The sequence below is a fragment of the Saccopteryx leptura genome, chromosome 2 (assembly GCF_036850995.1).
Source record: "Saccopteryx leptura isolate mSacLep1 chromosome 2, mSacLep1_pri_phased_curated, whole genome shotgun sequence".
Classification (NCBI taxonomy): Eukaryota; Metazoa; Chordata; class Mammalia; order Chiroptera; family Emballonuridae; genus Saccopteryx; species Saccopteryx leptura.
In genome coordinates, this window is record NC_089504.1 from 97180998 (window position 1) to 97204699 (window position 23702).

The 23702-nt window shown below is 44.4% G+C and overlaps 1 protein-coding gene across 2 annotated transcripts in view; it reads right to left on the reverse strand.

Annotated features, from left to right (window-relative positions):
* Positions 1-6219: 6219 nt before the first annotated feature.
* The window catches only part of ZNF484 (zinc finger protein 484), a 49538-nt gene continuing 32055 nt past the window's right edge, over positions 6220-23702 (reverse strand). Inside the window, exon 5 of one of the 2 annotated variants that reach the window (XM_066368358.1) lies at positions 6220-7499. The gene's annotated coding sequence lies outside the window, so the exon portion shown is untranslated. Of the gene's footprint in view, positions 7503-23702 lie in introns of both variants that reach the window. The other variant, XM_066368359.1, reaches the window with a different exon arrangement.

Here is a 23702-nt window from a genome sequence, read left to right on the forward strand (position 1 = left end):
ACAGAACTTAGGGAAGGGTTATAGAATCTGTATTTGGGGCTCTGGCCAGTTGGCTCAGTGGTAGAGTGTTGGCCGGCGAGTGGATGTCCCGGGTTTGATTCCTGGTGAGGGCACACAAGAGAAGCACCCATCAGCTTCTCCACCCATCCTCCTCTCCCTTCTCTCTCCCCCTCCAGCAGGCATGGCTCAATTGGAGCCAGTTGGCCGTGGGCGCTTAGGATGGCTCCATGGACTCTGCCTCAGGTGCTAAGAAGAGCTTGGTTGCTAAGCAATGAAGCAACACCCCCTAGTTGCAGGGTAGATCCTGGTCAGGGCACATGTGGGAGTCTGTCTCTGCCACCCTTCTCCCTGAATTCAAAAAAAAAAAAAAAAATCTGTAGTTGGGTCTCAGATTTGTGAAAAAAGGCTGCCAGCTGCCCAATGGTGGTTCTAAGCTTGAATGTGAGGTCTTTGGAGGTAGGGGGTGGCTGGGACTGGTACAATGTACCTGGTTCTACAGATACTGGAAAAACTGCAAACTAGGAACAGCTGCTGCTATGGAAGGACTTGCTATGACTAGGGTGAAGAAGTATTGCCGAACACAGCTGTTAGAAATGAGAATACAGCCAGGAGCCAGTCCCTCTCTTCCTCTTCAGTTAGCAGTTCCCTTCTAGCATCCTTTATTGGCAGAGCTAAGAGAGCCAGCCAGCAGAGCAGAGCAAGTGTGCCAAGTAAAGAGCAGGTTGCAGCTGAGACAATATGGAGTCACTGACCCCATCAACTGGTAACCCATGTGTGAGCCACCAGCCAACTCCATATCCTAACTAATGAGATGTAACTATCTTACTAATAATCCGTATTCGGGACATAAAAATGAGACTCAGAGACATGGACAAGAGTGTGGAGGTTACAGGGTTGGGGGAGGGGAGGGGCACAAAGAAAACCTGAAGGTGACGGAAGACAGACTTTGGGTGATGGGAATGCAGCATAATCAAATGTCAAAATAACCTACAGGTTTTCTTTGAACATATGTACCCTGATTTATCAATGTCACCCCATTAAAATTAATTTAAAAAAATAATAATCCATATTCTCTGAAAAATTAGAAGATGCAAAATCTCAGCAGTCACGACTTCTATTTCAATTGTAATTAACTTCTTTAGCTCACCCAGGGATGCACATATAAGGACTGATCATCCAGCGCTCCGAACCCTCCCAGAGTTTTTAGACATTCAGGAGAGAAGCAGACACATAAAAAAACGAGGGATGACCAGAGGAGTATGGCCTCTGGGAGCCCCACTCAGGAGCAGCACACTAAGATCCACTACAGGAAAATCCTAGTCGTCTGTAAGCATGGCTTCCAACAGAATAAGTTTAATCCATAAGTCAGCTACTGAACTGCTGCACCTCTCCTCCCTGCTTGGCTTTTAGTAGCTTTACTTACATTTTTATCCACCCTGTAGGCTGCATAAGCAGAGATGATGTTGTGTTTGTCAAGCTTCAAAAAATATGCCTCAAAGGGGACCTTATATATTTCTAAGATACTACCCAAGTTTAGATGAGGCTATTCCCCCTTTGTCTTGCCTGTATCTGCACTGTGAGGGCAAGCATCAGGTGGAGGACATTGACTGACAACTACTACTCATGTGGCCAGCAGCACCTGAAGGTACATTTTACCCAGCTATTCAGGACTCTGTATTCCACCCCATTAAATGGGGAGATGAACCCGCACCAGTTGTGAAACAGGTGGGAAGTGGGGACCTTCTTCATGTATTTACTTCGAGTCTTGATACCAAATTTTCAGACTCATCAGCAATTTGTTATGTATCTTATAAAAGCTGATTGATGCAATAGAAGATGCTGGCTTTGCCCTGAAAGACCTTGCCAAAACTTGGGAGATGTTGGAGTGTCCCAGGTTCGCTCTCCAGTCAGGGCACACTTGAGAAACAACCATCTGCTTCTCTTCTCCTCCTCCCCCTTCTCTCCCTCTTCCCCTCCTGCAGCCAGTAGCTCAATTAGTTCAAGTGTAGGCCCTAGGCTCAAGATAGCTCTGTTGGTCTAAGCACGGCAGCCTCAGGTGCTAAAAATAGCTCAACTGATTTGAGCATCAGACCAAGATGGGGTTTCCAGGTGGATCCTGGGGGGCGTTTGAGGGAGTCTGTCTCACTATCTCCCCTACTCTCACTTAAACAAACAAAAAACACAAGATATTGCAGACTATGGATTCTAGGATATGGGGAGAAGGCAGACCCCTCTTTAGGGCTATAAAGGAGAGCAATCAACAAGAGTCACCTAACTTACATGGGGAAGAAAACAACAGAATGCTGATTAGAGCATCATCCTGATATGCAGAGGTTGCCAATTTGATCCACAGCCAGGACACATACAAGAACAGATCAATGTTTCTCCCTTCCTCTCTCTCTAAAATGAATAAATAAATTTTTTAAAAATAATAAAAGAGGCCCTGGCCGGTTGGCTCAGCGGTAGAGCGTCGGCCTGGCGTGCGGGGGACCCAGGTTCGATTCCCGGCCAGGGCACATAGGAGAAGCGCCCATTTGCTTCTCCACCCCCCCCCCCCTCCTTCCTCTCTGTCTCTCTCTTCCCCTCCCGCAGCCGAGGCTCCATTGGAGCAAAGATGGCCCGGGCGCTGGGAATGGCTCCTTGGCCTCTGCCCCAGGTGCTACAGTGGCTCTGGTCGCGGCAGAGCGACGCCCCCTGGTGGGCGTGCCAGGTGGATCCCGGTCGGGCGCATGCGGGAGTCTGTCTTACTGTCTCTCCCCGTTTCCAGCTTCAGAAAAATACAAAAAAAAAAAAATAATAATAATAATAATAATAAAAGAAGCTTTTACACAGGCACCAGCCCTAAGCTTACCAAATTTAGAAAAGCTCTTAATATTATGTTACTGAAAAATAATAAAATTACGGGTCCTGGCTCAGGCTTTGGGACCCACCAAAGCCTTGGGCTCTTTCTTCAAAATGCTAGATACAGTGGCTCAAGGCTGGCCTCATTGCCTCAGGTAGTAGCAGAGGCAACCTCGCTTTTAGAAGTACTGTACTTAAGATATCATTAGGGCCTGACCAGGCAGTGGCACAGTGGGTAGAACATTGAACTGGGATGTGGAGGACCCAGGTTTGAGACCCCAAGGTTGCCAGCTTAAGCGAGGGCTCATCTGGTTTGAGCAAAAGCTCACCAGCTTGGACCCAAGGTCGCTGGCTTGAGCAAGCGGTTACTTGGTCTGCTGAAGGTCCACGGTCAAGGCACATATGAGAGAGCAATCAATGAACAACTAAGGCAGGGGTAGTCAACCTTTTTATACCTACCACCCACTTCTGTATCTCTGTTAGTAGTAAAATTTTCTAACCACCTACCGGTTCCACAGTAATGGTGATTTATAAAGTAGGGAAGTAACTTTACTTTATAAAATTTATAAAGCAGAGTTACAGCAAGTTAAAGCATATAATATTACTTACCAAGTAAGTACTTTATGTTGGATTTTCGCTAAGTTTGGCAGAATAAATCTTTATAAAACAACTTATTATAGTTACATCTCTTTTTATTTATACTTTGGTTGCTCCACTACCGCCCACCATGAAAGCTGAAACACCCACTAGTGGGTGGTAGAGACCAGGTTGACTACCACTGAACTAAGGTGTCGCAACAAAAAACTGATGATTGAAGAGATCCTTTCCTGTCTGTCTGTCCCTATCTGTCCCTCTCTCTGACTCTATCTCTGTCTCTGTAAAAAAAAAAAAAAAAATATATATATATATATATATATATATGGCCTTATATATAGACTTGTTATCAAATTGGCCCATTATTTAATACTGGAGGACCTCATTGGATTACCAATATTGTATTTTATGATATCAGGTAATCCTAATAGAAAACTCACATGTGGAGATGATTCCAAGATGACAACGGAGTAGGCAGATGTTCCAACTGTTGCTTCCCAGAACCGAACTGGAGTTGTAACTAATTTAAGAACAATCATCTTAAAAAATCAACTTCAGTCTAAATGAAGAGGAGTTCATAACTAAGGAATCACAGAAGCCACACCAAGACTGGTAGAAGGCGTGGAGACATGAAAAACCTTCCTCAGCTCCCAGGAGCTAATGGGAGCTGAATTTCCAGAAGGACTGTCCCTGTAGGGCAGTTCGCCCTCAGAGGAGAGGGTGTGCCAGCCTAGAGCACCAGAGCTTAGAAGTGCCCACACAGCATTTTGTGGTGAAAAGAGCCAAGGTTTTTGTCTGAGAGAAAGAGAGAGGAGTTCTGAGAGACACAGGAACTGTCTTAAAGGGCCCACACAGAAAATCTCATTCACAGCTACTTACCCAGGGCTCTGGTGGAGGGAGGGCTGAAAGGACTAGAGTCACATGAGGAGAGTGTGAAATCGGCAGCTGAGAGAGACATTGTGGGGAATGGAAACCAGAACCCCTGTGCTGAGTCATTCTCCAATACTGAGTTGCTATCTTTCTTGGATGGAGCAGTCCCCTCCATGCAGCATCAGCCTGGGAGAGAGCAACTGCCCCACCCTCAAGAATCTCCCTTGTCCCACCCTATGAAGATTGGGCCCTGCTGAGAAGTAAACTGCCTTGGCCAAGAAGCAGGGGTGGCCCTGGCCGGTTGGCTCAGTGGTAGAGCGTCGGCCTGGCGTGCAGAGGTCCCGGGTTCAATTCCCGGCCAGGGCACACAGGAGAAGCGCCCATCTGCTTCTCCACCCCTCCCCCTCTCCTTCCTCTCTGTCTCTCTCTTCCCCTCCCGCAGCCGATGGCCCGGGCGCTGGGGATGGCTCCTTGGCCTCTGCCCCAGGCGCTAGAGTGGCTCTGGTCGCGACGGAGCGACGCCCGGAGGGGCAGAGCATCGCCCCCTGGTGGGCGTGCCGGGTGGATCCCGGTCGGGCGCATGCGGGAGTCTGTCTGACTGTCTCTCCCCATTTCTAGCTTCAGAAAAATACAAAAAAAAAAAAAAAAAAGAAGAAGAAGCAGGGGTGTGTCAGTGACTCAGTTTTCTGGTGTAGAGGCCAAAGCTTTCCCCCACACTCTCCTGAGAATTTGACTGGTGCTTCCACCTCACAGGAGACTCAGTAGAAACTCTCTGGACTGTGGGCAGACCAGATCTCTGGGTTTCAGAATCCACACCAGACTCATAGTGGCCACAACTTACTGAGGTCTGTGAAAAAAGTCAGGACAGACTGACACCTGGGGTCCTGGAATAGGAGCTTCATTCACCAACTTTCCTAATCCCTGAATTGCCCCAGGCTCTAGACTCTACCAGAGTTTCAGTGGCTGAGCCCAATAAGCAGTCAGGAGACACAGCAGCAGGAGTCAAATCTCAGGGAATCTTGGGCCTCTTGCTGACTTTCCCCCAGGCCCAGTGTGGGTAAAAGGTGTGTGGCTTGGTATATCTAGGTCAGGGGTCAGGAACCTTTTTGGCTGAGAGAGCCATGAACACCACATATTTTAAAATGTAAGTCTGTGAGAGCCATACTATATGTTTAACACTAAATACAAGTAAATGTGTACATTTTCTGTAAGATCAACACTTTTAAAGTACAATAAGTCTCTGAACTCTTTTTAATAACGTTGTTATGCTGTTGCTAACCAATGATGAATAAAGTACTTCTTACCATTAATGCGACTTCTGGTGCTGCATGGTTTTGCTGATGGCTTTGTGGTCTGGTTGATACGTGGTGAGGTTAAGCTTCATGCAGGCGTTGAGACTTCCATCTGATAAACGTGATCATTGGTTGGTCTTAATGTCCTTTAGATGTGAGAAAGACTGCTCACATGTATACGTAGAGCCAAACATTGTCAGCACAGCAATACTCACATGCTGCAGTGTGTGGTATGTGACGGGAAGCGCATACCACAAGTTTTGACAATCAGCTGGTCCGCGGGTTGAAGTTTTTTCATTTCTCCCCACTTGTGTTTGCTCGCCAACTCTGCTTGCTGTCATGCAAGTCTTTCTAAATCTTCACTCAGTGACTTGAATTTATTCACCCACATGTCAGAGGCCTTCAGGTCAGCAGCTTGTAGCTCAAAATTTCTGATGGGGACATCAAGGATGTAGCTCACGTCGGCGCTGTCCACTGCACACTCGTGTGGATGAGTAATGAACTTAAAAAGATGAGTGCGCTCACAAAATTCTCCAAAGCATGCTTTGAATAACTGCATGAGATTAGATCTGAAGCCCACTAGCTGCTGGAGATCAAGATGTTGAGCAGGGTCACTTGCTGTGCATGCATCTTTAAACTCTCCCAGTTTTTCAAAGTGTAGTAAATGGCCTGTTTCAATGTTGGGCGATGAAGAGTTCCAGCTTGTGTTCAAATGCAAACACTGCTTGTTGAAGGGATACGACTGTATTTCCAACGCCTTGAATTTTCACATTGAGCTGGTTCAGATGTTCAGTCATGTCCACGAGATAGTAGAACTTCAGGAGCCACTCAGTGTTAGCTAACTCAGGATGCTCGATGTTTTTCATTTCAAGAAAAGTCCGGATTTCGCTCAGACAAGCCGCGAAACGGCTGAGCACCTTCCCTCTTGACAACCAATGCACATTGCTGTGCAGAAGCAGACCAGGATAATTATTCCCAACTTCATCCAGCAGTGTTTTAAACTAGCGATCATTTAAAGCTCGGGCAACAGTAAAGTTGACCACCAGAATGACCAGCGACATCACCTCACCAAGCTGCTTGCCACACATCTGAGCACAAAGTGCCTCCTGATGTAGGATGCAGTGAAAACTTAGGATGGGTCTCTTTTCATGTTCACAAAGAAGCGCTATGAATCCTCTGTTTCTCCCTACCATGCACAGAGCACCATCAGTACACACTGAAATACGTTTATGCATCGGTAGATTTTTTTCATTAGCGAACTCAGTGACTTGAATCAATCCTCCTCTTGTGTTGTCTCTTTCATATGCAAAACAGCAAGACTTTCCTCACATAGTGTGTCACAGACAGCCTACCTTGCAATCACGTTGAACTGGAATAAATGGCTTACATCTGTTGACTCATCCAAAGCGAGAGAAAAGAATGGTGCTGCTTTATGTCCTTCACTTGTGTTGCCTCGGTTTGATTTGCCACCATGATGGTACAATGGTGAACAGTTCTTGCCAACAGAGGCATGTCTTTTATTCATTTGATTATCTTGTCTTTATCCGAAAAGTCAAAAAGTTCATTGGCAACATCAGGCATGAATGTTTTGGCATACTCCCCATCTGTGAATGGTTTTCCGTTTCTCACAATTGCTAAAGCACCAGCAAAGCTAGCCGAATTCCAGTCACCTTGTTTGGTCCAAACACGGAGCTGCTGCTGACTAGCTTACACTCTGCACAGTAGCTCTTGACATGCTTTCTTCCTGCTGTCCCCTGCTGTATATTTCGATGCAAATGTAGTATGGCATGTGTCGAGGTGCCGCTTTATATTTGACTGTTTCATTGATACAATTTTATCATTGCATATTAGACACACTGCAGAATCTGCTCTCTCCACAAAGGTGAATTCCTCTGTCCATTCCTGCTGAAAAGTACAATACTCCTCATCCTTTTTTCTTTTAGCCATCTTCTTCGTCAAAAGGGTTTCTGCAATTAGCTAGCTGACTGCTTGATTAAAAGGAGGAAAGTTTACTTCCTGACCTCACAATGTCCTGTGTACGTTAGGCATTATCCAATAAAAATTTGGTGTTGTCCCAGAGGACAGCTGTGATTGGCTCTAGCCACCCACAACCATGAACATGAGCGGTAGGAAATGAATGGATTGTAATACATGAGAATGTTTTGTATTTTTAACGTTATTATCTTTTTTTATTAAAGATTTGTCTGGCCCTGGCCGGTTGGCTCAATGGTAGAGTATCGGCCTGGCGTGCCATAGTCCCGGGTTCGATTCCTGGCCAGGGCACACAGGAGAAGCACCTCTGCTTCTCCACCCCTCCCCCTCTCCGTCTCTCTCTTCCCCTCCTGCAGTCAGGGCTCCATTGGAGCAAAGTTGGCCCGGGCGCTGAGGATGGCTCTATGGCCTCTGCCTCAGGTGTTAGAATGGCTCTGGTTGCAACAGAGTGACGCCCCAGATGGGTAGAGCATTGCCCCCTGGTGGGCGTGCCAGGTGGATCCCATTCAGGCGCATGCGGGAGTCTGTCTGACTGCCTCCCCGTTTCCAACTTCAGAAAAATACAAAAAAAATAATAACAATTTGCGAGCCAGATGCAGCCATCAAAAGAGCCACATCCAGCTCATGAGCCATAGGTCTGGACCCCTTATCTATGTGCAGCAGGGCCCAGCAGAGGCAGCTAAAAACTCTGGTTTGCTTGTAGCTACAAGAAGGTTGCTGAGGGCCAGTCATGGGCAGTGTCCTGCACTGGTGTGTATCAGGTACCCTCTTGGGAGGCCCAGTTCTTGTACATCCAGTGGCCAGGTGTGAAGAGCATCAGAGAAGGACCTCACTACCCTTGCAGGCAGTATGTCCAAAGTGAGGGTTCATTGGACACTGGGCCCAGCTGAAGTGAGTTCTACATTCTGTGGTCAGCACCTCATGGCAGCTTGTCCACTCATTGGACAGGGTAGAGCTTCTCAATCAGTCAGCTCAGGTCCTGGCTATCCTGCCCCACTGGGCTAGGTTCCACAAGCAGTAGGGAGAGAGGTTTGGAGCACAGACACTCGAGATGTGGGTTCCTTGGAGCCTATGGTTGTCAGTTTTAAGCAGAAGGCTTATACACAGGTTGGCTTCTCCCACACACAAACAAACAAAGAAAATACAGACACAGCCCTGGCCGGTTGGCTCAGCGGTAGAGCGTCGGCCTAGCGTGCGGAGGACCCGGGTTCGATTCCCGGCCAGGGCACATAGGAGAAGCGCCCATTTGCTTCTCCACCCCTCCGCCGCGCTTTCCTCTCTGTCTCTCTCTTCCCCTCCCGCAGCCAAGGCTCTATTGGAGCAAAGATGGCCCGGGCGCTGGGCATGGCTCTGTGGCCTCTGCCTCAGGCGCTAGAGTGGCTCTGGTCGCAATATGGCGACGCCCAGGATGGGCAGAGCATCGCCCCCTGGGGGGCAGAGCACCGCCCCTGGTGGGCGTGCCGGGTGGATCCCGGTCGGGCGCATGCGGGAGTCTGTCTGACTGTCTATCCCCGTTTCCAGCTTCAGAAAAATGAAAAAAAAAAAAAAAAAAAAGAAAAAAAAAGAAAATACAGACACAAACAGCAAACAAAGCGGTAGCTCCAACAGTTAGCCACACTGGGTTACAAACAACAGCTGATATCAACCCATTCCTGACACAGAACCAGCACAACCAGTATTGGGTGGCAGACCGCACCAACACCAGACTCAGCTAGCTACACAGCAGCATGCCCAAAGGAAGAGTCTAATGGGCACCAAATACTGAAAAGCATAAATATGCCCCAGAGGACAAACACTACACAGTGTCTAACACATATGATCAAGGTTGACCCTTAGAACCAGCCAACCAAAGGGATAACTCCACCCATGAAAAGGCCAACTGCATTCAAGACTTGCATACAACAGGTGGGTAAATATGATATAACCTTCAGCAATCCTAGCCTGACCAGGCGGTGGCGCAGTGGATAGTTGGACTGAGATGCGAAGGACCCAGGTTCGAGGCCCTGAGGTCTCCAGCTTGAGCATGGGCTCATCTGGTTTTAGCAAAGCTCACCAGCTTGAACCCAGGGTCACTGGCTTGAGAAAAGGGTTACTTTGTCTGCTGAAGGCCCATGATTAAGGCACATATGAGAAAGCAATCAATGAACAACTAAGGTGTCGCAACGAAAAACTAATGATTGATGCTTCTCATCTCTCTCTGTTCTTGTCTGTCTGTCCCTATCTATCCCTCTCTCTCTCTCTGTCTCTGTATAAAAAAATAAAATAAAATAAAAATCTTAAAGAAGCAATATTAGAGCAGGGAACTCAGGTAGGCTGGAGGTCAGTACTATTGAGCTTGTCTTCTTCATAAAGATGCCACAACAAATTTGGGAGTCAGAGGAGAGTTACCTAATACACAGACAAAATGGGCAGATAAAGAAATATGACCCAGCCCTGGCCGGTTGGCTCAGTGGTAGAGCGTCGGCCTGGCGTGCAGGAGTCCCGGGTTCGATTCCCGGCCAGGGCACACAGGAGAAGTGCCCGTCTGCTTCTCCACCCCTCCCCCTCTCCTTCCTCTCTGTCTCTCTTTTCCCCTCCTGCAGCCAAGGCTCCATTGGAGCAAAGTTGGCCGGGCGCTGAGGATGGCTCCATGGCCTCTGCCTCAGGTGCTAGAATGGCTTTGGTCGAAACAGAGCAACGCCCCAGATGGGCAGAGCATCGCCCCCTGGTGGGCATGCCGGGTGAATCCCGGTCGGGCGCATGCAGGAGTCTATCTGACTGCCTCCCCATTTCCAACTTCAGAAAAATACAAAAAGAAAAAAAAAAGAAATATGACCCAAATTAATCAACCAGAGAAATCCCCCAAAAAAGAAATGAAATGAAAGTAACCAAATGCAGATGCAGAGTTTAAAATAATAGTTATTAGGATGCTCAAGGATCTTAGAGTAAGAATGGATAACTTCAGTAGGAACTTTAAGACATAGTAAGTATTAAAAAGGACATTGAAACCATATAAAAGAAGCAGTCAGAAATGGCAAATACAATATCTGAAATGTAGACTGCACTAGAAAGAATCAACAGCAGGTAGGATTAAGCAGGGGATCATATCAGTGATTTAGAGATCAAGATAAATGTAAGCACAGAAGTAGAGCAACAAAATGTAAAGAGGCTCAAAGAGGCTGAGGAAACTCTTTAAGAGATTTGTGTGACAACATCAAGTGAAACAACATCTGTATCATAATGGTCCCTGCAGGAGACAAGAATGAACAAGGGATAGAGAACTTATTTGAAGAAATCATAAATTCCCTAAATTGATAAAGGGAAAAGTCACACAAGTTCAAGAAGCACAGAGACTCCTATTAAAGATGAACCCAAAGAGACCCACACTGATACACATCATAATTAAATGCCAAAGTTAAGAGACAGGCCCTGGCCGGTTGGCTCAGCAGTAGAGCGTCGTCCTGGCACGTGGTAGTCCTGAGTTTGATTCCCAGCCAGGGCACACAGGAGAAGTTCCCATCTGCTTCTCCACCCTTCCTCCCCTTCTCCTTTCTCTCTATCTCTCTCTTCCCCTCCCTCAGCCAGAGCTTCATGGGAGCAAGGTTGTCCCAGGCACTGAGGATGGCTCCATTGCCTCTGCCTCAGGTACTAGAATGGCTCTGATTGTAGCAGAGCAATGCCCTGGATGGGCCGAGCATTGCTCCCTGGTAGGCATGCTAGGTGGACCCCAGTTGGGCGCATGTGGGAGTCTGTCTGTCTGCCTCCCTGCTTCTCACTTTGGAAAAAATATAAAAAAAAAAAGAAGTGGCTCTGGTCACGGCAGAGCGACGCCCCGGAGGGGCAGAGCATCGCCCCTGGTGGGTTTGCCGGGTGGATCCCAGTCGGGCGCATGCGGGAGTCTGTCTGACTGTCTCTCCCCGTTTCCAGCTTCAGAAAAATACAAAAAAAAAAAAAAAGGAAACAAAAAGGATCCTAAAAACTGCAAGAAAAAAGCAATTAATTACCCACAATAAAGCCCCCATAAGGCTGACATCTGACTTCTCAACAGAAACACTTCAGGCCAGAAGAGATTGTCAAGAAATATTCAAAGTGCCTGACCTGTGGTGGTGCAGTGGGATAAAGCATCGACCTGGAACACTGAGGTCGCCGGTTCGAAACCTTGGGCTTGCCTGGTCAAAGCACATATGGGAGTTGATGCTTCCTGCTCCTCCCCCTTCTCTCTCCTTTCTCTCTAAAAATCAATAAATAAAATATTTTTTTTAAAAAAGAAATATTCAAAGTGATGCAAAACAAAAACGTACAACCACAACTATCCAGCAAAACTATCATTTAAAATTGAAGACAAAAAAAAAAAAAAGTCTGGCACAAAAGGTGGCACAGTGAATAGAGCATCGGACTAGGACACAGAGGACCCAGGTTCAAAACCCCAATGTTGCTGGTTTGAGCATGGGCTCATCCAGCTTGAGCGTGGGCTCACCAGCTTGAGCACAGGGTCTCTAGCTTGAGTGTGAAATCATAGACATGACCCCATGTTTGCTGGCTTGAGCTCAAAGGTCATTGTTTTGAAGCCTAAGGTCGCTCGTTTGAGCCCAAGGTAGCTGGCTTGAGCAAGGGGTCACTCACTCTGCTGTAGCCCCCCAGTCAAGGCACATACGAGAAAGCAATCATTGAACAACTGAGGTACCACAATGAAAAACTGATGCTTCTCATCTCTCTCCCTTTTTGTTTGTCCCTATCTGTCCTTCGCTCTGTCTCTCTCTCTCTGTCTCTATCATAAATAAATAATATACATACATACATAAATATACAATATATAAAATTGAAGGAGAAATAAAGAGCAACCTAGGCAAAAAAAAGGGGAAAAAAGGGTTCAGTGAATTCATTATCCATTATCACCTTACCAGTACTGCAAGAAATGTTAAGGGCCTACTATTAGAAGAGGAAAGAAAAAAGTAAAAGAAATCGAGAGAAAGAGAATTATAGGTTTAAAGATAAAATGGCAATAAATAAGTACATATCAATAATAACCTTAAATGTAAATGAATTCAATGCTCCAATCAAAATATAGGGTAGTTGCATGAATAAGAACACAAGACATATATATATACATATATATATATGCTATCTAAAACAGACTCACCTCAGAACAAAAGATACACATAGACTGAAAGTGAAGGGATGGAAAAAAACATTTTATGCAAATGCAAGTAAAAAAGCTGAGGTGGCCCTGGCCGGTTGGTTCAGTGGTAGAGCATCGGCCTGGTGTGCGGGAGTCCCGGGTTCGATTCCTGGCCAGGGCACACAGGAGAAGCGCCCATCTGCTTCTCCCCCCCCCCTTCCTCTCTGTCTCTCTCTTCCTCTCCTGCAGCCAAGGCTCCACTGGAGCAAAGTTTGCCCGGGCGCTGAGGATGGCTCTGTGGCCTCTGCCTCAGGCGCTAGAATGGCTCTGATTGCGGCAGAGCATCACCCCCTGGTGGGCATCCCGGGTGGATCCCGGTCGGGTGCATGCAGGAGTCTGACTGCCTCCCCGTTTCCAACTTAAGAAAAATACAAAAAAAAAAAAAAAAAAAAAAAGCTGAGGTAATAACACTTATATCTGACAAAATAGCCTTTAAAACAAAGGCTATAATAAGGGACAAAGAAGGTCACTACATAATGATAAAGGGAGCAACCCAAGAAGAGGATATAACCTTGTAAACATGTATGCACCCCAATATAGGAGCACCTAAATATATACAGCAGATTTTGATGAACATAAAGGGAGATATTAACAGCAATATAATAATATTAGGGGGTCTTAAACCCCACTAACATTAATTGATAGGTCCTCCAGATAGAAAAACAACAATGAAACAACAGCCTTGGCCCTGGCTGGTTGGCTCAGTGTATAGAGCGTCAGCCCAGAGTACAGAAATCCCAGATTCAGTCCCCAACAAGGGCACACATCAGAAGTGACCATCTGCTTCTCTTCCCTTTCCTCTCCCCTTCTCTCACTCTTCCCCTTTTGCAGCTGGTAGCTCAACTGGTTTGAGCATTGAGAATAACTCTGTTGATTTGAGCATCAGCCCCAGACAGAGGTTGTTGGGTAGATCCTGGTTGGGGTGTATGCATGAGTCTGTCTATCTCCCTTCCTCTCACTTAAAAAAAGAAGAAACACTGGAATGCTGAGGTCGCCGGTTCAAAACCCTGGGCTTGCCTGGTCAAGGCACATATGGGAGTTGATGCTTCCTGCTCATCCCTCCTTCTTTCTCTCTCTGTCTCTCTTCTCTAAAATGAATAAATAAAAATAAATAAATAAATAAATAAAAAATTTTTAAAAAAAGAAGAAACAGTGGCCTTAAATGATACACTGTCAACTGGATTTATTTGGTATCTTCAGATCATTTCACCTCAAGCAGAAGAATATATATTCTTTTCAAGTATTCAATGGTCATTTTCTAGGACAGACTATATGTTAGGACACACAAGAAGTCTCAATAAATCTAAGAAGATTGAAATCACCTCCTGCATGTTCTCTAACTACAATGGCGTGAAACTAGAAATCAACTACAGTAGAAAAACTAAAAAACATTCAAACCCTTTGAAGCTAAATAGCATGTTATTATATCAAATGCGTTAAAAATGAGATCAAGAAAGAAATAAAAAATTTCCTTGAAACAAATGAAAATGAACATACATCTATGGAACACAGTAAAAGCAGTCCTGAGAGGGAAGTTCATAGCATTACAGATGTACCTTAAGAAGAAAAAGCTCAAATAAACAATCTAACCCTGCAACTAAAAGAACTAGAAATAAAACAACAAATAAAGCCCAGAGGAAGTAGAAGAAAAGAAATAATAAAGATCAAAGTGGAAATAAAAGACATAGTGGCTAAAAAAAAAAAATACAAAAGATCAATGAAACCAAAACTGGGTTGTTTTTCTTTGTTTTTTGTGTGTGTTTTGTGTTTATTTTGTTTTAGCAAGAGAGAGAGAGAAAGAGAGAGACAGATAGGGACAGATAGATAGAAAAGGAGAGAGATGAGAAGCATCAACTTAGAGTTGCAGCACCTTAGTTGTTCACTGTTTGCTTTCTCACATTTGCCTTGACTGGGGGGCTCCAGCCAAGCCAGTAACCCCTTTCTCAAGCCAGCAACTTTGGGCTTCAAGCCAGTGACCTTTGGGCTCAAGCCAGCGACCATGGGGCCATATCTATGATCCCACACTCAAGCTGGTGACCCCACACTCAAGCCGATGAGTCCGTGCTCAAGCTGGTGAGCTTGGAGTTTTGAACCTGGGTCCTCAGCATCCCAGGCCAATGCTCTATCCACTGCGCCACTGCCTGCTCAGGCTGAGATATCTTAAATAAGGTCCTTTAACATTTTTTGTAATGATGGTTTGGTGGTAACAAGCTTCTTTAACTTTTTCTTTTCTGAGAAGCTCTTATATCTTCTGCAATTTTAAATGATAACCTTGCTTTGTAAAGTAATCTTGGATGTGCGTTTTTGCTTTTTTTATTCCTTTGAATATCTCATGCCAATCCTTTCTGGCCTGCAATGTTTGTTGAGAAATTAGCTAACAGTCTAATTGGGGGTTCTTTGTAGGTAACTGTTTATCTCTTGCTGCTTCTAAGATTATATGTCTTTAACTTTTGCCATTTTAATCATGATGTGTCTTGGTGTGGGTCTCTTTAGGTCCATCTTGTTTGGGACTCTGTGCTTCCTGGACTTGAGTGTCCTTTTCCTTTACCAGGTTAGGGAAATTTTCAGTCATTATTTTTTCAAATAGATTCTCTACTCCTTGCACTCTCTCTTCTCCTCTTGGTATACCTATGATACAAATGTTGTTGTGCTTCATTTTGTCCTAAAGGTCCCACTGCCTGGTCAGGCTATTTTGTCTTCTTTTAGAAAATAATGTGTTTCCCTATGTATAAGACGCTCCCATGTATAAGATGCACCTTAATTTTGGGGCCTGGGCCCTGGCCGGTTGGCTCAGCGGTAGAGCGTCAGCCTGGCATGCGGGGGACCCGGGTTCGATTCCCGGCCAGGGCACATAGGAGAAGTGCCCATTTGCTTCTTCACCCCCCCCTCCCCCTTCTTTCCTCTCTCTCTCTTCCCCTCCCGCAGCCAAGGCTCCATTGGAGCAAAGATGGCCCAGGCACTGGGGATGGCTCCTTGGCCTCTGCCTCAGGCGCTAGAGTGGCTCTGGTTGTGGCAGAGCTACGCCCCGGTGGGGCAGAGCATCGCCCCCTGGTGGGCAGAGCATCGCCCCTGGTGGGCGTGCCGGGTGGATCCCGGTCGGGCGCATGCGGGAGTCTGTCTGACTGTCTCTCCCCGTTTCCAGCTTCAGAAAAATACAAAAAAAAAATTAAATTAAATTAAAAAATTAAAAAATTTTGGGGCCTGAAATTTGAAAAAAAATGTATTATATAATGTTATTGAACTCAAGTTTTATTCATCATAAAATTCATACAACTCCTCATCACTGTCAAAACTCCCATCCATTAGCTTGTCCTCATCTGTGTCTGATGACGAATCACTGTCTGCATATATGCCTCGTCCTCAGTTCCATCTATTGCATTTGTAATGCCACACTTCTTAAATGACTTGACAATGATCTCAATCTTGATATTATCCCAGGATCTTTTCACCCAGTTACAAACTTCTCCTATAGTTGGTTTCTTCACTCTTCCTGCTGGTGTCAAATTGTCCCCAGAAGACTTCATCCATTTATCTCTCATGGCAGCTTTGAAGAGTCTGTTAATGCTGACATCAAATGGTTGGAGCTGGGATGCCAAGCCCCCAGATATGATGGCAAGTTTTGTTTTTTGCTCTGCAGCAATCTTCTTTGTGTTTTTTGTTATGTGTGCCATGTACTGATCGAGCAACAATCAGGCAAAAACAAGTGCAAAAAAGCAGGAAATACAAGTAAAAAAACCTACAACCACTGGATAAGATGCACCCAGTTTTTAGACCCCAAATTTTTCCAAAAATGGCGCGTCTTATACATGGGGAAATATGGTAACTTTAAATAACTTTCAGGTAAGAAAAGTTTCCCAGTCACTTCTTTTATACTAAGGTGACCAATTGTTCTCCTTTAGGGAGGACAGTCCTTCTTTTGTAAGTTCCATCCTCCTTCGAAAAGTGTCCTCCTACATGTCCTCCTTTTTGATATTGGAATACTAATCTGTAAATGTCCATATTTGATTGATGCAGAATCGATCCATTGTGTGTGATGTGACATATTTGTATCTAAATGAGTACTTTTTTCTTACAACTAGTATTAAAAATTAATAGGCATGTAAGTATAATTACAATATAAAATATTACAAATGTTTTTATTATGCATTTATCATATTATAGTGTATTATTGTTGCAATGAATAAATGTTTCTTTTATTTACGATATTGTTTTCTTCGATTTATTTTTGTCCTCAATTTCATTGTAAAAAAGTTGGTCACCTTATTTATAGGTTTTTCTCTCCGAAATGAATTTCTGCTATACAATGAGATTTAGCCTATTATTTCTGTCATGTATAAATTTGCTGTTGTTCGAGGAGTTGACTTTTCAGCGGATGATTTTCTAGTCATGTATTCATAAGGTTTCTCTCCAGCATCACTTCTCTACTATGTCATTAAGTTTGATATATGAATAAAGCCCCACCCACATTTGTAAGACAGAAAATTACTCTTCCCCTAATGAATTATCTGATGTATAATTACATGTTTGAATGAAAGTTTTCTTACATTTACTGAATTCACAGAATGAGATGCCGTTTTGAAAAATTAAAGTGCACGTGTCATAGACTTATACACTCAAGACCTACATAATTGCATCAACCAATGTCACCCCAATAAACTTAATTTAAAAAAATTGGCACAGGCCTCACCAGTGGGACACACAGAGGGGCCCATCAGTGGAAAAAACACTGTGAACAATTTTGACTTAAGTTCACGTGTCATAGACTTATACACTCAAGACCTACATAATTGCATCAACCAATGTCACCCCAATAAATTTAATTTTAAAAAATTGGCACAGGCCATACCAGTGGGACACACAAAGGGGCCCATCAGTGGAAAAAACACTGTGAACAATTTTCACTGAAGGACTCAGAGCCAAACAAGGATTTTTTAAGACACACAGAAAATTCTCCTCTATCGATTTACCTATGAGAAATGGTTTTATAAAACAGAATAAACAGTCTTCTCTTGCCTTTTAAAATAAAATAAGAAGAAATAAAAAATAATAATAAAATAAAAATTCTAACTGCCAAACTTTAAAAACAGCTATCATTACAAAGGAACTGTTACACTGCTGGTATAAACAGATCTGGCTAACTCACTACTTTTCCTAGTAAAGACTGTTCCCAATGTGCCTCCAATCTCTACTGACCTGGAAGTTCAACCTAAGACTTAGCCCTCCTATTCAATTTAAAATGTTCCATTATCCATTCCTTAATCAATTCCCAAATACCTCTTAAAATATGTGGAGGGCCCCCCCACACACACACAAAATGTTTTCTTTTTCTTAGAGATTAAAACTGTTGAAAAAACATGAAGTATCTCTTTTGTCATTTCTTGGGAAGGGAGGGAGTATGCAGTTATGTAGAATGTACTTTTTTAAAATGCGCCTAAGAATAAAAAGATCGAGAATCACTAACTCAGTAATTTTACTAAAATAACCCTTTTTTCTTTCTTAAATGAGAAAAGGGGAGATAGAAAGACTCCAGCATGCACCCTGACCAGGTTTCACCCAGCAACTCCCGTCTAGGGCCAATGCTCGAATCAATCAAGTTCACCTCAGTGCCTGAGGCCAAGGCTTGGACCAACTGAGCCACTGGCTGCAAGAGGGGAAGAGGGAGCGAAGGGGGAGAGGGAGGGGAAGAGAAGCAGATGATCACTTGTGTGTGCCCCGACAGGGGTTTGAACCTGAGACTTCGCAAGCTGAGACATGCTCTATCCACTGAGCAAGCCGGCCAGGGCCTAAAATAATCTTTGAAATTCCTATTGTCAAACCCCATGGGCTCTTAGACCAGTCTTCAATAATGTTTTGAAAATTAATTATCAAAAGGGGGATAATCCATACTATTAAAAAATATATCTGATGACAGGATAAAGAAGATGTGGCACATATACACTATGGAATACTACTCAGCCATAAGAAATGATGACATTGGGCCAAACCAGGCGGTGGCGCAGTGGATAGAGCAATGGACTGGGATGCGGAAGACCCAGGTTCGAGACCTTGAGGTTGCCAGCTTGAGCACGGGCTCATCTGGTTTGAGCTAAGCTCATCAGTTTGGTCCCAAGGTCGCTGGCTCGAGCAAGGGGTTACTCAGTCTACTGAAGGCCTGCGGTCAAGGCACATATGAGAAAGCAATCCATGAACAACTAAGGTGTCACAATAAAAAACTGATGATTGATGCTTCTCATCTCTCTCTGTTCCTGTCTGTCCCTATCTATCCCTCTCTCTGACTCTCTCTCTGTCTCTGTAAGAAAAATAAATAAATAAATTCACTATTAAAAAAAAATGATGACATCAGATCATTTACAGCAAAATGGTGGGATCTTGATAACATTATACAAAGTGAAATAAGTAAATCAGAAAAAAACAGGAACTGCATTATTCCATACATAGGTGGAACATAAAAGTGAGACTGGCCTGACCTGTGGTGGCGCAGTGGATAAAGCGTCGACCTGGAAATGCTGAGGTCGCCGGTTTGAAACCCTGGGCTTGCCTGGTCAAGGCACATATGGGAGTTGATGCTTCCAGCTCTTCCCCCTTCTCTCTCTCTGTTTCTCTCTCTCTCCCTCTCTCTCTCCTCTCTAAAAATGAATAAATAAAATTTAAAAAAAATTTTTTTTTTAATTAAAAAAAAAAAGTGAGACTAAGAGACATTGATAAGAGTGTGGTGGTTATGGGGAGGATGGGGGAGAGGGAGAGGAAAAGGGGGAGGGGCACAAAGAAAACTAGATAGAAGGTGACAGAGGACAATCTGACTTTGGGTGATTGGTATGCAACATAATTGAACAACAAGATAACCTGGATATGTTATCTTTGAATATATGTATCCTGATTTATTGATGTTGCCCCATTAAAAAAATAAAATTATTAAAAAAAAAAAAAAAAAAAAAAAAATATATATATATATATATATATATATATATATATATATATCTGAAAGACTCTAAAGTCAATCTCCTCTTTTTGCTATAATTTAACAGCTACCATGGTAAAAATCTGACACCACCAGAAGTAATTTTTCTATCATGCATCAAAGTTTCTAAAGTCTTTAACAAAAGAGTAATTGCCTTAACTTTTAGCAAGAAAAATATGGGAATAAAGTAATGTTGCAAATCAAAGCATTTTCATTTTTAAGTTAGGAAAGTTTGGGTAATTTAAAAAATATATTTCTGGGCCCTGGCCGATTGGCTCAGCAGTAGAGCATCAGCCCGGCATGTGGAAGTCCCAGGTTCGATTCCTGGTCAGGGCACACAGGAGAAGTGCCCATCTGCTTCTCCATCCTTCCCCCTCTCCTTTCTCTCAATCTCTCTCTTACTCTCCTGCAGCCAAGGCTGCAATGGAGCAAAAGGCCCAGGTGCTGAGGATGGCTCCATGGCCTCCGCCTCAGGTGCTAGAATGGCTCTGGTCGTAAAGGAGCAGCTGCCCAAATGGGCAGGGCATCGCCCCCTAGTGGGCTTGCCGGGTGGATCCCAGTCAGGCGCATGCGGGAGTCTGTCTGCCTCCCCACTTCTCACTTCGGAAAAATACAAATAAATATAATAAATATATATATATATTTCTGGACTTCACACTCCTTAAATAGGAACATGTATCACAGTGAACTGAAAACTTCTGTAAATGGCAGAAGAGGCAATACTCTCTTAGTTGAGGACTACCTCTCTTTAGAAGAGGACTAAAAAAGGTGGAAGAAAATATTAGATACATTTAGTTTTGTGTTGGCATTGGAGAGCTACCGAGAACGTGAAGCATTGCAGAAATAAGATTAAAGGTAGACATAGCCTCTGGAATTTAAGATTATTCATTACAAAGAGATATTTGCTAATTCTGAAAGCAAATACTGAGTAAGAGGGGCTTAAGACAGTTTTTGACAAATTTATGAGAGTAAAGTGACAAATACTAGAATTAAAGTCCTTCCGATGAGGGGGCTAATAAATTCCCCAAAGCCCCTAGGAATAAAAGTGAAAAAAAATAGATAAGCCTTCACGGGAACTGAAGCCCTGTTTTCATTACTCTCAGCATATGAGCGGATAAAGGCAATCAGGATTTCTAGCCTCGTCACATAACATAAGCAAAGGCAAATTCTCTCAGGATCATATCACCCAGACCATCCAATTTTCTCTACAACTTTTAATATATAGTGTCTGGCACATGCATAATTCGAATAAGTAATACTAGAAATTTCTCAAAAAAACAAACCCAAAACTACCCACTAAGCTACAGATTAAAAAATACACTGAAAACCCTAAGCAAGATAAATACATAGAAAATCATACTTAGGCATATCACTGTGCAATTGTTGACAGCCAAAGACAGATACAATTTTTTTTTTTTTCAGAAGAGAGAGAGAGAGAGAGAAGGGAAGAGGGAGGGTCAGGAAGCATCAACTCCCACATGTGCCTTGACCAGGCAAGCCCAGGGTTTCGAACCGGCAACCTCAGTGTTCCAGTTGGATGCTTTATTCCTCTGCGCCACCACAGGTCAGGCAGATACAAATTTTAACAAAGTGAAAAAAAAGAAAGAAAAAGAAAACGCATTACCTTAATTAGATTGAAAGCTTACTTTTCAACAAACAATGGAAGACTAAATATCTTCAAAATACTCATAGAAAATCACTGTCAACCTAGAATTCTATACTCATAAAAATGTTTTTCAAGCCTGACCAGGCGGTGGCGCAGTGGATAGAGCATCAGACTGGGATGTTGAAGGACCCAGGTTCGAGACCCCAGGATACCCAGCTTGAGCGTGGGCTCATCTGGTTTGAGCAAAAAAGCTCACTAGCATGGACCCAAGGTCACTGGCTCGAGCGGGGGGTTACTCAGTCTGCTGAAGGCCCGTGGTCATGGCACATATGAGAAAGCAATCAATAAACAACTAAGGTGTCGCAACGAAAAACTGATGATTGATGCTTCTCATCTCTCTCCGTTCCTGTCTGTCTGTCCCTATCTACCCCTCTCTCTGACTCACTCTGTCCCTGTAAAAAAATAAAAAAATTAAAAAAAATAAAAAATGTTTTTCAAAAATGAAAGCAAAAATAAGCCCTGGCCCAACAGCTCTATTGGTTAGAGCATCATCCTGACGCAACAAGGTTGCAGGTTTGATCCCTGGTCAGGGCACATACAAGAAACAACCAATGAAGGCATAAATAAGTGGAATAACAAATCGATGTTTCCCTCTATCTTCCTTCCTCTCCCTCTCTAAAAATTAATTTTAAGAATTCTTGGCCCTGGCTGGTTGGCTCAGCGGCAGAGCATCGGCCTGGCGTGCGGGGGACCCGGATTCGATTCCCGGCCAGGGCACATAGGAGAAGCGCCCATTTGCTTCTCCACCTCCCCTCCTCCTTCCTCTCTGTCTCTCTCTTCCCCTCCCGCAGCCAAGGCTCCATTGGAGCAAAGATGGCCCGGGTGCTGGGGATGGTTCCTTGGCCTCTGCCCCAGGCGCTAGAATGGATCTGGCTTGCAGCAGAGCGACGCCCCTGGAGGGGCAGAGCATAGCCCCCTGGTGAGCAGAGCGTCGCCCCTGGTGGGCGTGCCGGGTGGATCCCGGTCGGGCGCATGCGGGAGTCTGTCTGACTGTCTCTCCCCGTTTCCAGCTTCAGAAAAAATACAAAACAAAAAACAAAAAAAAAACAAACAAAAAAAGGAATTCTCAAAAAAGAAAATGAAGATAAAATAAAGTTTTTCAACTAACAAAAACAAAATGTATCACTACCAAACACTCACTAAAAGAAATACTAAAGGATACTCTTTAGTCAGAAAAAAATGATTCTAGAGGCAATTAGAGGATAAGGAGGAATAAAAAAGTAACAAAAGGGTGGCTTAATTTAAATGAATATTGACTCCAAAACAAGGATTGGCCACATCAACTACATGTTCATGACATCAAATGCATGACAACAATGCCATAAGTCAAAAAGATAACATACAGGCCCTGGCCAGTTGGCTCAGTGGTAGAGCATCGGCCTGGCATGCAGGAGTCCCAGGTTTGATTCCCGGCCAGGGCACACAGGAGAAGTGCCCATCTGCTTTTCCACCCCTCCCCCTCTCCTTCCTCTCTGTCTCTCAAAGTTGGCCCAGGCACTGAGGATGGCTCTGTGGCCTCTGCCTCAGGTGCTAGAGTGGCTCTGGTCGCGACAGAGTGATGCCCCAGATGGGCAGAGCATCGCCCCCTAGTGGGCATGCTGGATGGATCCTGGTCGGGCGCATGCAGGAGTCTGACTGCCTCCCCATTTCTGGCTTTGGAAAAATACAAAAAAAAATAAAATAAAATAACACACAGAACTAATGTTCTAACTTCTACCTCGTTCAGAAAATGGTGAGTACTAATTTAATAAGTATTCATATTGTATTAATATTAATATTTTGTAGTGTAAATTTTATTTTATTTAACTTTTTGTGACAGAGACAGAGAGAGGAACAGATAGGAACAGACAGGAAGGGAGAGAGATGAGAAACATCAATTCTTCACTGTGGAACCTTAGTTGTTCATTGATTGCTTTTTTTTTTTTTTTTTTTTGTATTTCTCTGAAGCTAGAAACGGGGAGAGACAGTCAGACAGACTCCCACATGCGCCCGACCAGGATCCAACCGGCACGCCCACCAGGGGGTGATGCTCTGCCCCTCCGGGGCGTCGCTCTGTCGCGACCGGAGCCACTCTAGCGCCTGGGGCAGAGGCCAAGGAGCCATCCCCAGCGCCCAGGGCCATCTTTGCTCCAATGGAGCCTTGGCTGCGGGAGGGGAAGAGAGAGACAGAGAGGAAGGAGGGGGGGGGGTGGAGAGGCAGATGGGCACTTCTCCTGTGTGCCCTGGCCGGGAATCGAACCCAGGACTTCTGCACGCCAGGCCGATGCTCTACCACTGAGCCAACCGGCCAGGGCCGATTGCTTTTTCATATGTGCCTTGACAAGGGGGCTA